The sequence below is a fragment of the Amblyomma americanum genome, chromosome 2, assembly GCF_052857255.1.
Source record: "Amblyomma americanum isolate KBUSLIRL-KWMA chromosome 2, ASM5285725v1, whole genome shotgun sequence".
In the NCBI taxonomy this organism is placed as follows: Eukaryota; Metazoa; Arthropoda; class Arachnida; order Ixodida; family Ixodidae; genus Amblyomma; species Amblyomma americanum.
The window spans coordinates 170993641-171005077 of NC_135498.1; positions in this window are offsets into that span (position 1 = coordinate 170993641).

The window sequence follows — 11437 nt, forward strand, 5'->3', positions numbered from 1 at the left end:
TACTGATGACATCCTTACGAGTGCTGAGAGGCACTTCAAAGTTTTCTTCTTCGTGTTGAAACCCGCCTGAATCCGTCGCTCGATTTGATTGCCACCGTAAAGCATGCTCACGCTGACTACCGCCTCTTAAGAGGTTTCCCAAGAGACGGGAAACAATGTCACTTTGACCGCACTTAATAGATGGCAGCAGATCCGCTCTGCGCCTTCAGCATCTCTCTTGCTTAAGGAGATCGTACGCAGCCTCCGCGCAGCTTGTCGCCCCAAAGTTGCTATCTTCGGTCATTAGGCCACGTGTCAAAGTGTTACCTTTTGCGCAGGAAACCTTATTGCAGGTTTCTGGTGAGAGCCGACATTTTGTCGCCAGTCCACGAGTTGCCGTGTTCGCTTGAAGCTCGGACGAGTCGAATGTAGTAAAAAAAGGTTGTGCAGAAGAATAAGCAAGAGACGGTGCGCGTAAAGCAGAGGGGAAGGCTCTTCTCAGCTGGAAGAGGCGCTACCGGAGCAAGGGCCATCGCACCCACATGACCCTTCCTGGCAGGAGCAATGGGCCAAGGCCAAGCGGAAGGCCCAAGCGGAGCCGACAGTGTGGGCACACGAGCTCCAACTATCCTGCGAAAGACAGCAATGTCCTCAAGTACGGGCTGGCCGAGTAAAAGCCACCGCGGAAGACGTCAGGGCCATCAAGTTCATCACCTGCCTGCGGGGGTGCTGCTTTCATAAACTGCGCAGATGAACGACCTAATAATTTACGACCATAGCGCGGTCGCAACATGGGCAAGACAGATTGAGACAAACGCAGGCGCTGACTGACAACATCGTTTATTGCCTTGAATTCACTGGCTTATATAGGCCCAGTCCCGTGACAACACAGGAAAACAACTCACGTTCCCGTGGCACAACTATCTCGTTCGCCCGTAACTTTCCTTCCAGTCATTTGCATGCTCATGGGCGCTTAGAAAGATCAGCTGGTTTTGCTCAGGTGTGCGGATGGCATGCTGGCAGATTTTTCAGATAATCTTGATATTGCACGAGCTTCTACTATCACCCTTGTGGGGGTGGTAGGCTAGTGGTCACTTTGTGATAAGAACGCGATGCCATATCGGTACATTCGGACTTCTGTTTGTTCTCAGTGTCCCTTAAGACATTGTTAACGCCGCTGCACAGCAACGCCGACGCTGAGGGCTTAGGCTGAGGACATAGACGGGGGGTCCCCAGATCACTAATTGTACCCTTAAATCTGCACTCTACCTTAAAGTTCTGAGTTCAGCTATTAAAGGGCAACTGCACCACTTTTTTACATTTCTCCGAGATTTAAGGATTCAAGCCTATATAGCCCGTATGTAAAGCATGCCAACGTTTTTTGTACGCTAGCATTTAAAATAGTGGCGTAATCAAGGATTCAGTTTTATGCTTCTGACAGCAGTGAGAAGGGCGGTGTGCCGTCGTGAACGGTAAGAATTGAAATTTAGGCTGCGTCATCCTCACCCTGCTCTGCGTCGTTGGATGCTGTCAGAGTGAGCGTTGGTTTTCTCTTCAAAGTAAGAGTTTATGCGTCCAAAATATACCGGTGCCGACGATGACGTCACCATGCGTCCCTCGCTAGGTGCTCTGTGCTGCGGAGAAGCTTCAATGTCGCCATAATTTTAAGCATTTTAAGTATAATTTTAGCATCCGTTACTAACTTCGAGTTGTTTAAGAATGTTGTTAGCGATTATATAACCTAATTCTGCTGTACCCATATTGTTCTTGCATATATAATTTTTGTTACTACCCACTCCTCTCTGTAACGCTTCGGCCGTGAGAGTAAACAAATAAATTCAAAAATACGCCACCATTTCCAGTGCTAGACCAAAAGGAATTTGCATTCTTTACCTGCAAGTTTGGTACGTCCGACTCCTTTAGGCTCGTCGAGTTATAAAGCCACTGTATTTGCATTTTAAGTGGTTCTTAATTGCAGACAGAAGTATTATTGGCTGTAATTTCGGGTGCACATCGGAAGGGGTCCCCAAATCACCGGACCAGCAACGCAGTCCGACGGAACATTCTAAAAGGTTGCGACATTACTGGTGAAAAGGTTAGAAAAGCGCATGTCGTAGAAATACTAGCAAAGAACTGACGCCCAGCTGTGAAAAAAAGAAAAATAGGTGCAGTCGGTAACTAAGAACAATACATGCGCCGGCACAACGACCGCCATCGCCGCTCGCGGGAAACCCTGTCAACCTCTTCGGCTCGTAGACTGCTCCCGCTAAATTGCTGCGGTGAAGTCATGCAGCTCTGCCTAGTTCTTTCAAGCTGCATGAGACCTATCAACTTCAATAACAATATCCTCTGCGGCGAAAACGTACGAGTGTACATTGACATGACGAAAAGCGCAGGTGGGTGTGATTTCAGTCAACGGCAGGAACGCATGGTCAAGCAGTTCGTTGACAGCAGCAGGGGAGGTAAAGGTTGACACTGCCTCTGTCATATGGCGAGATTAAACCACGTAACTTGACCCGTAGCACGTGGTAGAGCTGCAAACGTTGTCCACATTAAGAGCACCGGGACATTGTAACAGCTGAACATCTCCCACAAATAAATTGCCACCGGGAACCGGTAGAACGTTAGAGGAAGGGAACAAAAACATTAGCATCAGTAGGCACTTTTCAAAACCCATCTCATAGGCCGTGACATAACACACGCGGAGGAGGTCGCCGTTGCGTTGGCTGCATCTCATCCCACTTCCAAAACAATTATTTCCGACTCGCGAGGGGCCTGTCGGAACGTTGAGCAGGGCTGGATACCGCACGTAGTCTATCGCCTTCTCCAAAACAGCGTCTATACCGGGGACCCCGCTCACCGGAATATCGTTTGGGCGCCTGCTCACATAAGCCTTGAGGGAAATGAACCAGCTGACGCCGCCGCACGCGCGCTCCCTCACCGGGAGTTCCTCTCCGACCCCGACGATCAGGAACTCGTATTCACTAGAGCTTACTCCTTGAAAGACATTATTCTACTTTATCAATCTGGCCACGGCCTTTATCCCAGGTCATGTAAAGGTCTCTCAAAGGCGAAGGAGCGACTTCTGCTCCGCCTGCATACTAATACTCTGCTGTGCCGGCAGCTCTCAAACATTTCGACCCTTCTTTCTCGGGCAGCAGTCCGCACTGTGCGGAAAGGTCTTGGGACATCTACCACAAGGTGAAGGCCTTCCTCTCCAATCCTGCTATCCCCCCTCACCCCCACTCAACCCGGGAGAACGTGGAGGCGACCCTGCTCAGCTGCTCTGACTTGCAGGGCCAACGAGCCTTGGCAAGCTCGGGCGGCGGCCGGCGCCACTGGGGTCCCCAAATAGGAACCTCCATCTAGTACTTGTAAGTGCTGGCCCCCTTTCGGTCAGCTCATGCATGATCTTCTGTAAGTGTATCTGCCCATAAGTGTTTTCCACCACGACCAGCCAGCCGACGTTCGGGAGCGGCAAGACAAGGAAGGCAGGCGAGGGCAACACACCTAGTCTGGCAACATGGGGCGCCATTAAATTGCCAACGGTGCAGCAATACGTTCCAGCAAGAAAACAGGCGGTAAGGCGGGGAGCCCAAATGTATGCTGTCAAGTCGCACCACATTTCAGTTCCCGAACCATCTAGCTTATTCCACTACATAAACAACCTTACAAAGTTACACACGAACAGATAAAAATTTTCCCTTACGTTGACGTATGCAACCATGGTACGATTGTTTCTGAAAGCATCAACGACACAAAATTTTTAAAACTAAGTTTGAGACGGCCGCGATTACTTTTGTAATGAGATAAAGTTGCAGAATTTGTCTGTGGATGCAGACTAATATCAAGTCCAATATATTGGAAGCGAAAGTTGGAAGTGTGATCTTTTCGAGAACAGGCTTGATTTTGTGCAGGGCCACTAAGAAGGACTAGGGCCAGTCTCGATGTGCTGACTGCACTTTACAGTCTGCGCACAGTATGGCTCTCAAGACTAGAGCCACTCTGTACACTGCGTGAATTTTAAGTTGACGAAGTCAGACTCATGCTGGCTGACTTCGAGTCGGGTGTACATAGCGTTTGTCTTTTGTTGATTGTTTGTTATGTGCAATTTTCTGTGTCAAAGCCAGGCAATAAAGAAAAAGTATGTATCATCGGGCTATCCAGCCTGAGCTACCCTAGTAAAAAGCAACACATTTCACTGTGCATGAGATCCTTGTGGACGGCACATGGCGAAGGTCTTTGGCGGCTGGCAAAATATACCGCCGCGGAGAGTGCAGCATGTCAAGTCAAACCGAAGTCTCCAAACAAGAAAAACAACTATAAACTGAATAAATATCATAAGCTCGACAGACAGACAAGAATGGATATGCCGCGGTGTTCTGATTCACTGCATGACTTGACTGTTCAAATCCCGCCTGACAGATTGACTTTGTCAAATAAGGGGGGTAGGCTTTCCATCGTTGATCGGACGTTGTGTTCTACGCTCAAAAAGGAAAAGTTTGCGAAGTGCCCAAGTGCTTCGAGAGAATCACTCTTGTAGTCCTCTCCTTAGATCAACTCTACAGGCAAGAGGGGCCGTGAAAACCGGCTTCCCAGCCTCTATCATTACTAACACGTGCCGATATACTATCTTCCTGTGCAATTAACGTAAACAAAATATGATACTCCACGCACTTGTTTCATTCGCACTGTTCACCGCTTGCTCAGCAGTTGTGAAGGAATGCAAGCCAGATCCTGGCGACGGTAAGTTCCAGACATTTACAACAACTTTTCTTCAAATATTTTTTGAGGCGATATTGTTTCGAAAGCGCATTTTGGATTGGGAGCTCCGCATATGACGCCATAGCACCATAGCGTACAGGATTCCAGTACAACGTAAATGACCGTGAAACGGAATTTAACCTGCTGACAAAAGAATTACATACGCCAAGCTCGCACCGTTAAGAAATTTCGGACCTCTCTGCCCATGCGTAGTAAATAAATAAAAAACTTCGTGATAAGAGTAAACACTACAGAGATGGGTCGACACGATGCTAGCAGAGCTATCAATAATTCGCGTGGTGAATAAGTGGAGGCAATGATTATAAAGCAGGTGATGAAACTTAGTGCTGCTGTTTGCTCTAAAATTCAAGACTTTTAACGGAGCCTTGCTTCAGGCAATTGATGCTTATTATGCCAATGATTTTATTGTCCCATGATTTGGAACCGGAAATGCAGACATAATGTTCATACACGGGGGCAGAAATAAACACGTGTGTTTATTTAATTATTTATTGAATACTGCGGACATGCTCTATGTCCAAGCAGGAGAGGGAAATACATACAGGAGAAAGAAAAGCAAATACCAACAACATATATGCCACAAAATATACAATGCAGACACACATTAAAATGCAGTTACAATACAGCAGTGAAAATATCAAGAATGATTAGCAAGCAACGGAGTGGTCTGTGGTAGGAAATTCCATTCAGAAACTGTTCCTGGAAAGAAAGAAAACTTGTACGTATTTGTGCGAGCGAAAATAGGTTCCAGGCTAAGGGTATGCTTGTGGCGCGAGGCTCGACTAGAGTCTCTAGCGATGTGATTTTCGGGTCGAATACCAAGTCGAGAAAAGTATAATGAATGAAGGAAATTGAGACGGGCTTTCTTCTATCTGCAAGTGGTTCTAAGTCTGCAAGTTTGAGCATGGCGGACGACAAACCTGCGAAGACAAACCTGCTCGTGCGGGCTTATCTTCCCATAGTTTTAGATTCGTAAAGAATGTTTCAGGCAGATCGAATCATATCATCTCTGTGGTTGTTCAACGGTCTTGAAAAACGGCGCATCATGTGCAGACCAGAAAAGTTATCATTTGCGACATTTAAAAACTAAACACAAATAAAAACTAAAGTAATTGCTCTAACACGTCCACCTTCAGGCAATTGTCATCACTACCCTCTAATGTCTAGGCCCTCTTTGTTAGCTATAATTGGCTAGGCAGAAGGTGATATGACCACGGGTAACTATAGTGAGCTTGACACCAGAAACAGACAACGAAAAAAAGCACGGGAAATTCTTACGTCAGAGACGCATGCGCGGAATGTGCTTCGTGCATCGAGTGTGCTATCAGCAGGTAATTAACAGGAGCAGGCGATACTTGTGGCATGAACTGCACAAGATGTTGGTGACGGCTGCGGCTGATGTCGAAGCCTATTACAGTCTAAATTTGATTTACCTGCGCCTGTATCATTCTGAGAGCTTCTGCCAGTCACTGAGAAGCCGGAATATTGTCAACAAGTGTGGTAAAGGAAAATAAGAATCATGGTTGTGTTGTAGAATTCACCAATGAATATAGAGCCTTTGTGGAGTTTGGGGGCCTATGCGCTCTCGAAGTAGTAAGAAATGGGATGAAGTGTGCAGGAAATGAGCGTGTACTGTTCCCAGTCCTCGAAAACAGTGAGAAATCAAGCACAACAAAGAAATACTATAGATAAAGTGCGTCTCTACAAAAAGAAGGTTGTTCCGAAAATTGTGAAAATGCACCATGAAAAATTGTGAAAATACGATATGCTGCGTCACGTTCAACAGTTCCTGAGAACAATCACCTAAAACAGCAGTCATCACTTGAGTAAGGAAAATCTAATAGAGTTGGCGCTTCTCAGCACAAAAGTGTTAGAGGGCGCAAGGACATAGATGGACGCCATTCAAGGACAGTGTCCCCGAGACAGTGCATCTGCCTCCAAAAGTTGTGCTTCGACAGCGTGTGATGATTTTTCTTGACATGGCCACGGAGCTAGCGCTCTGAGTAACAATATCTACTTGACACAAAGATTACTCGTCCGTATAATGCTTTTCTGCCGGTCGGCTAATAACATTATCTTGCTTCTTTTCGGACCTCGCGTCTTATAATGCCATCCGCAGCTGTTAGAAATAATACTAATATTAGTAATATCAACGGTTTACGACTCAAGGAAAGGCGCAGTATCTGTCTCATTCAGGGTGAAGCCTCTAACCGGAACGTTAGCAAAGAGATAGGAGAGGTGCTAAAGGAGTGGGAGAGAACGAGGAGCCGATGGGGAAGGGGGAGGTGGAGGCTCCGGATTGATTCTGTCGCGCAGAGTTTTAACGTCTACCGACATCGCACAAACCAAGCACACTTTTCTTTATTCCGGCATCGCCGAACGCTACCGCAGATGTTCGACCTAGTTACTCTTAAGCCATCAAAACTTGACTGCGTGCTGGCTGAATGCGGACAGAAAGCCTCGCCAGGTGCTTTAAAATTGAAAGCGCACTATAAGTTCTCTTAACACTTACAGCAAAGCATGGTACGCGGTGCGTTTAGGTGTTAAACATTTGCAAATGGCAGACCGGATCCTTTGAAGAATGTGCATGTTTTCTTCTCTGCACATAAAACACACGATTCTCTTGGAAAAGCCATCTAGAGTGTGTCTGGGCAGAGTAGTATGACTCATGTTCACCGCCAGCGTTTCATTTGTTATAAAGGCCGAGGGCAGCTGTACCTAATAGCTACGGGGGACATGAGTGTCTGGGGCGGTGCAAGATCCCAAATACTGCGGTCACAAGAAAACCCTGTGGCCTGCATATTGTTGACTTGCTGTCCAAAGGCGTGCGTTGAATTTTAACAGCGTCTCAGAGAGGGCTACCTGGCTTTGAAAAGACAGTTTTTAATTGCAAGTTTCTCGTTTCTGCTGCATCGGTAGTGTTAGCGCAACACACCAGGTGCACGTGTGAAACTGATGGAATGGGGTAGAACGACATCTTGCATGACGTCACGACAATGCTCAAGCTCAGTGGCTAGAATGAAGTGACGCAATGCACACGTCATAAATACGCGCGACGATGATTGTCCAGAATGCCAATCACTGATTTGGCCGAACACATTGAAGTCACTTGCGACACCGCGAGGCATTCACTATAGCTTAAGTTTTGCTATATTGCGAGTGCAGGATCACAAACGCTGCAGACAACATTGAATTTTACCCAAACTTACTAAATACTGCGACTGGAATCTACATTCCCCAGAGTTCCAGCTGTGGCTCAATTTCGAATTGTCACAATTTTTATTTATTTCATTATGAATTCCACGATATTGATACAAGATCATGGTAGTGCGAAACAGAGCTATGTCAAATATAAAAATACAGGCACACACAAAGCGAAACAAATGCATGCATGCAGACAAATTAAACACATTCAGTTAAGTGTTGTTCACATGAATACAATCACTCCTGTATCACACCATCAGTGAGGTTAATTGTCTCAGTCTGTGACGCTTCTTCAAAAAACAAATAGTATTAAAAATATTTACCCGCGAGTGTAACTAGAAGAGAAGGGCGATTTCTGGTATCGTAAATGCCCGGTCAAATTTTTTTTTTCATGGTCTTGCATCTTATGCAGTATTGAAGAAACATGGTCAAAGCTTAGAGGCAAAAAGACACAAGACACTGATGCACAAACGGTGGAATGAAATTTTATTGTTCGGAACACCCTTATGTTGGCACTTCTCGTTTAAAAAAGGGCCCAGAGGCACATTGAGTTTAAATTGAAAGCACCAGAGTCTGTTCGTTCGCATAGAACTTTTCAGTGTTTGCGACTTCGTTGAGCTTACGTGTGTTCTGCGCTCTGGCGTACATGCACATTGAGCAGCATCTGTCAAATGCACTTATTGCATCGCTGCTACACCTATTCAGAAACATGAGTGTGGCCTGATGAGCAAATTTGAAAAGGTTTGATGCATGTGGTACACACAAACGATGGTTCGCTTACGCATGGGCCTCCTTTGCCTGAATCCATGCACTAAGCCTCCCGCAGTACCCCTGATAAGGTTACCTTTGGGCTGAAGCAAAACTCGTACCTGAATAAAGCCATGGGACATTGTTTATTATCCGGAGTAATGCTACCTTTGGGCTGGAGCAAAACTCGTACCTGAATAAAGCCATGGGACATTGTTTATTATCCGGAGTAATGCGCTGCAAGATTGCTAGGTGCATTTTTGAGCGTGCATTAGTTCATATCAGGAAATTTCCTGCTGTCACAACGCATTTTGCTGTGGTATTTTGGTACCTAACAACAGAAAGTTTTGCAGTAACAACAAAATTCTCTGCAGTATTGTGTGGTCTCCTTTCTTAACGGCAGAGCCAGTTCTGTCACGACAACAGACAACTTCGCAAGAGTACAAAAAAAATCTGTGGTAACGATAGGACAACGAAAATGCTTTGTTGTAGTTTTGGACTGCGATGTGTGTGCGCGTTGTGCATCTATCCGCATGGCATATACATGAATGCCAAAAAGATAGCGGTATCTTAAATACTGCTCCTAGAGAGGATGCGACAAATTTTAGCTTGTTTTTCACCACAAGATGACTCGCACTTACGTTTATCTCCATCGTTCACTTCAGGGCGGACTCCTATGAATATTCTTCGTGCAGAAAAAACGAGTTGAACATCGTGACTTTCAAAACTGTTTCTTTTTTAGTCGATGCGGAGCTGCATGCATGTACGGGATCCCAGAAGACATCTTATTTTCTTTCGCGTTACCCTGGTGCTTCTGTTCATAAATATTTTAGATAGTTTTTCTGCTACAGAGACAATCAAAGCTGCCCGATAACCTGCTTTTTTCAACTGCATGTGCCACACTACGCTACTTGTCAGACCATGCAAGCCACGCCGAAAATCCATAAACGCAAAACCTGAGCAGTGGGAGGCCGCGCTATAAAACGTAAGACCAGAGGGCCAAAGACAGCTTGTTTACCAGGCGAAGCAAACAGTTATGGCCGTAAGAGCTCTGGAATAGGGGCCCCTCCTCGTCCTGATGGCGCAAAACTCTTAACAGAATAAAATGTTCATCATAAACTTCTCATCATAATCTTCTTCTTCAACCGTGCCGCTTGCTCGCTGTAACTGTCGGTTGCCCAGCAACTGGAGGACGTTTTGTTGCCAGCTCGGAACAGGAGACAGATATCCTAAGCATAATGGGCTTTTAGTTAGCGGAATCGTGTGTTAACAGCTTCTGGCTATTTTACGCGCTCGGTATTCACACTAAAATCTGAGGTTCGAAACTTCAAGATAGATCAAGGTACTTCAATTTGTTATTTGCGGGGATCTCTTAGGGAAGATTAATTCCAGATGAGACTATCTTTATGGGCTGCAATGGCCGCCGCGGTGGCTCAGTAGCTACGGCGCTCAGCTGCTGATCCGAAAGACGCGCGTTCGATATCGGCCGCGGTTGTCGAATTTCGATGAAAGCGAAATTATAAAGACCCGTACGCTGCGCGATGTCAGTGCAGTTAATGAACACCATGTGGTCAAAATTTCCGGAGCCCTTCACTACGATTTCCCTCATAGCTTTAGTTGCTTTGGGACATTAAACCCCGATAAACCTAAAACCTTAAACTGCTGCCATCTTGTTTCTACCAGATTGTTTGGAATTATGGCCTTATTACCGCAGGTTAATATCTGAATGCGCATAGGAAATACTTTGCGGCTCTGAAAGGTAACAATGCCTCCTCCAGCTTGTTGTTCCCTCAGGTAAGGATGATGTCCGCAAGCTTAGGGGTTATATAGGTCCAATGCATATATCACCTATTCTGAGAGAATACCACTCGATTGCACTCAGCGCAGACGGAATTGAGGTATGTCTTCTGCAAAGCGATGAGAAACGCGCCTTCATCGCGTCAGGACCAAGACGTACTTCATCGCGGGCTTCATCGCGTCACACTTGGTTGGTCTTGGAGCCACCACGAAAATGTCTTGTGTAACGAAAATAACTGGTGTCTTGGTCCTTTTCAACCCAAGCTGCTCTTGCGCCAATAAAAAATCATCATCGTCATAATTTCCGTTGTATATTGTTGTGCCGGTGTCACTCTCATCATGCATGAACTTTATACAGTCATACCCTTCAGTGATTAGTTCAACGGACTCAAGCGCTTCATTCGTTGAAAAGTAGACCGTAGAAAAAGTGCGCTACGTTAATATAAAAGCGTATCACGCAAACTAACCTCGTTCTTTAGGCAGTTGATAACATCGTTGAACTTTGCCATGATCCAGTGGCCTTTAACAGGAAGTTTCTTCTGAGTGTTCCGCTGGTATGCTGCGATTTACTCTTTACCAGGAACTTCTCTCCACGATTATCTTCCGAAATGGAGCTCCTGGTTTCTGAGTCTTTATCAGGTTTTTGCTTATCTTGGTAGCGAAGAACGTGCTAGGAAGACCAATCAAAGGAAGGGACCAAGGCAAACCGAAAGAAAAGACGAGGCCTGTTGTGATCCTGTACATATATATGCACCTTGGGAGCAACCAAAGAAGGCTGCGGAAAGGCTCGACGTTCAGGTCGTTTTTTCCGCTTCATAACAACTGGAAAAAAATTTGGGCGAATTGAACGAAAGTCACAAGCACAAGCACGAGACACCGTGTGGTGTTAGCAGAGGAAAACTGCCTTGACGCGTGCTTTTAAGGA